Source organism: Stylophora pistillata, chromosome 2 (genome assembly GCF_964205215.1).
Source record: "Stylophora pistillata chromosome 2, jaStyPist1.2, whole genome shotgun sequence".
Taxonomy (NCBI): domain Eukaryota; kingdom Metazoa; phylum Cnidaria; class Anthozoa; order Scleractinia; family Pocilloporidae; genus Stylophora; species Stylophora pistillata.
The window spans coordinates 45,652,378-45,655,437 of record NC_142520.1 but is presented as its reverse complement, the minus strand read 5'-3'; positions in this window follow the sequence as shown (position 1 = coordinate 45,655,437).

The following is a 3,060-nucleotide window of genomic DNA, read 5'->3' as shown; positions in this document are numbered from 1 at the left end:
GGAACATACTAAATAGCTCTATGAAAATTTAAAGAACACTTCTGGACTTAAGAGCAACTCTCTGTAAAGACCGAGTGAGATTGAAAAAATGTGACACAAGGTCGGAAAAATGGACCCCTCGATATTTCGTCCAGAGATAACCTATAGTATGCTAAGAATCGCGATATAAGTCTTAGGTTCTAGAATTTTAACATTTTTGAGAAAATTACGAAAAACCGTCGACCACCCAGGAAGCCGAAAAATCAGAAAAATGAGATCAAATTTCATGATCAGATATCGAACTTGCGAGAAGGCGCATAGCAAATTATGGTTTTCCTTAATTTATGATTTTATTAAGGAGGTATTGCTAAGCTGCTTTCATGATATTTTAGACTTACAATAGTAATTCCGAATTCATGGAGAGCAAGCGACGAGAACCGAAATTTCTAGACTCTGAAAATCAAAAATTCCATACCGTTTTCAAACATCTTAAAACATGCTCGGTATTTGTAGAATTCTTTCAAAATTAAATTTCAGCGAGTACAAGAGCCGTTTTTGAACTTGAAATAATTTTTTTCTTGGCAAAACTTATTTCTGAGGCGAGCGGCCCCATGCAAGTTCACCCAATTTTACCTTTCGAAGAGATTTTGTTTCACCTGGAAATATAAACAATTCGACTAGGCTTAGCTCGCTTTCTGAGCAAACCATTGGAAAACCCAGCCATTTCCCATTAAAACTGGCCAGTAAATCTGAGATAATACTTCGATGACAGCTTACCTTCCAAATGGGTGTTTGAAGGCAAATAATTTTGACGTTCTCAGTTAACTTTTCTATTGCTTTGTTGCCACGCTTCACTGATAATTTAGGGTCATATCTTAATATCAAGCTTGTACGCCGGTTCCAGGCCAGCTTGTGCAACACTTTTCCGGAAAATCAATCCAGAAGTTGCAATATCTACCTCTCAGTGAGCAAACTCTTGATATTCGTTTAGTTTCTTGTATAATAAAAAAAATTCATAAGCGCAAGACGTAAATGTCGGTCTAGTGAGCCTATCTAACGCAACCTTTTCTTCGTCACTTCCAGACCAGGGTGATTAATTTTTCTCTGACGGGGAGGGGGAAAGAAGGTTTCCGATGCAATGTTGCACGCAGTGTATTTAACGGTTCATTATATGGCCATTGCAACAATTTAACTGAGATTTTTCCATCATTATATAAACACACACAAGATTTTTTCATTTCTTTTCCGAATATTCAAACAGTAACTCACTCAACTGCTTTCGCTCAAAATACGTTTTTCTTTCAAGTTAAAGAGGGACAACTTCTCGTTTTTCTCCTTGGCGCACTCAGCTATTGCTCAGCTCAGTGGGTAGTAGAAAACAGCTTAGAATTCGTAACCACACCCTATACAGTCCCCCTAGTCACCTACCTCACCTTTGTGATAACTTTGAATTTAAAGTGAGTGAAAACAAAATGTACTTGGGGTAAAGGATAGTCTCCCTCGCGGCCGTTTTTAGTCTCGTCACGCAACGCTCCTTCCCACAAACGGCCGTTTGTGGGGAGGAGCGTTGCGTGACGAGACTAAAAACGGCTGCGAGGGAGAATAGGTAAAGGACGGCCCATTCCATTTTTTTAAAGGGGTGCGGAGGGCGGGGGGGGGGGGGGGTTGGACTGGAAGATTTTGAAAATAGAAATGTGCGGGCGCTAGCCGGAAAACGAATTTCCTGCTGGGCGCAAACTTCTAGAAATTCCCTGCAGCATCTTAGTGACATGGATTTTAAGAGGAAAGTCCATATGACGGTGCTCCCACGACTGACATATGCTTAGGTTAGCGTTTGGCGTGGTATTTGGGTCGTGATACTGAAGAACGTATCCCTATAATAACCCTCCTCTCATTCCCCACCCTACCCTTGTGCTAACTTTGGGCTTTACCTATCCGCTTTGCATCGAAATTTTTGACAGTACTCCTAAATTTTATCTGCATAGGGTTCTTTACGTTTGATGGTTACATCAACAGCAATATCAAGCCCGGCACAAATGTCTTTTAGTTTTGCAACCGATAACTTGGTCGTGCTGAGTTTCCTCCTGAGGTTATTTCGTATATATTATAACTATCACACGATGGGATGTCCTGGCAAAAGTTCCCGAAAAGCTTCATTCGTCAATTCTTCGACAATTGCCTCCTGGGTGGCACATTCAATCTCCTTTTCAAAATCATCATCGTGAAACAGAGACTTCTTTGCCGCAAGTCTGGAGAAGAACCCAGCGACCTGAGATGCAGTCAGAAACTGCTTACCACTGAACATCCGTTTCCCTTGCGAGTCCACGGGAGACATCATAGAACGCGCAACTAATGCCGGATTACTTTTTCGTCCTGATCACTCACCTTGTTGAAATTTCTCAGTCAGGTAGTTCTTTTGCTTGTGCGTAGATCTTTATTTACGGGAAGTACTTGACTTGACCGCCCAGCCTTTTGGTGGCATGTCGTAAGAAGATGGCGGTTCTGCAACTGCGTCCAGCTCGGGAACAGCTGTGCATTGCCCCTGGAGCCTTTGAGAATATCCAACAGCAGCTCTATCCAGTACAGTATATCGCTCAAGAGCTCGTTGATGTCTGTCCACGGTCTAAATGCCTCTGCTTTGATGAATATCTCACAAATGTTTTGACACAACCCTCCTCAGGACAGCTGAAGGTCGCCGTGTTATTGTCTTCCTCTTCAATATGCATTGGTGTATCTGGATCTCGAACTGATGCTTTTATGCGCCTCTCCTTGAAAGATGTAAACGCGCTTGAGTAAGAGCGAGTAACTCCGGTAAGGGTCCGTAGGTCAAATGGGGATGGGCAAAGCAGTTTGTCTGTAGGGATGAGTTTACCATCGCCGATACCATATGCCCTCCAAACTAATAGCCCCTCTTCCTTGTACTCGACATTACTGAGCTAACTAACACCCTTTACATTTGAAGATAGTACCGTTGGGACTTGGAAAGTCTCACACAATGCTACTTTAACACCAGGAACTCCACCAGAAGAGACTATCGCGTCTCTCATCTGCTCAGGCGTCTCGATATCATTTCCAGCGTTA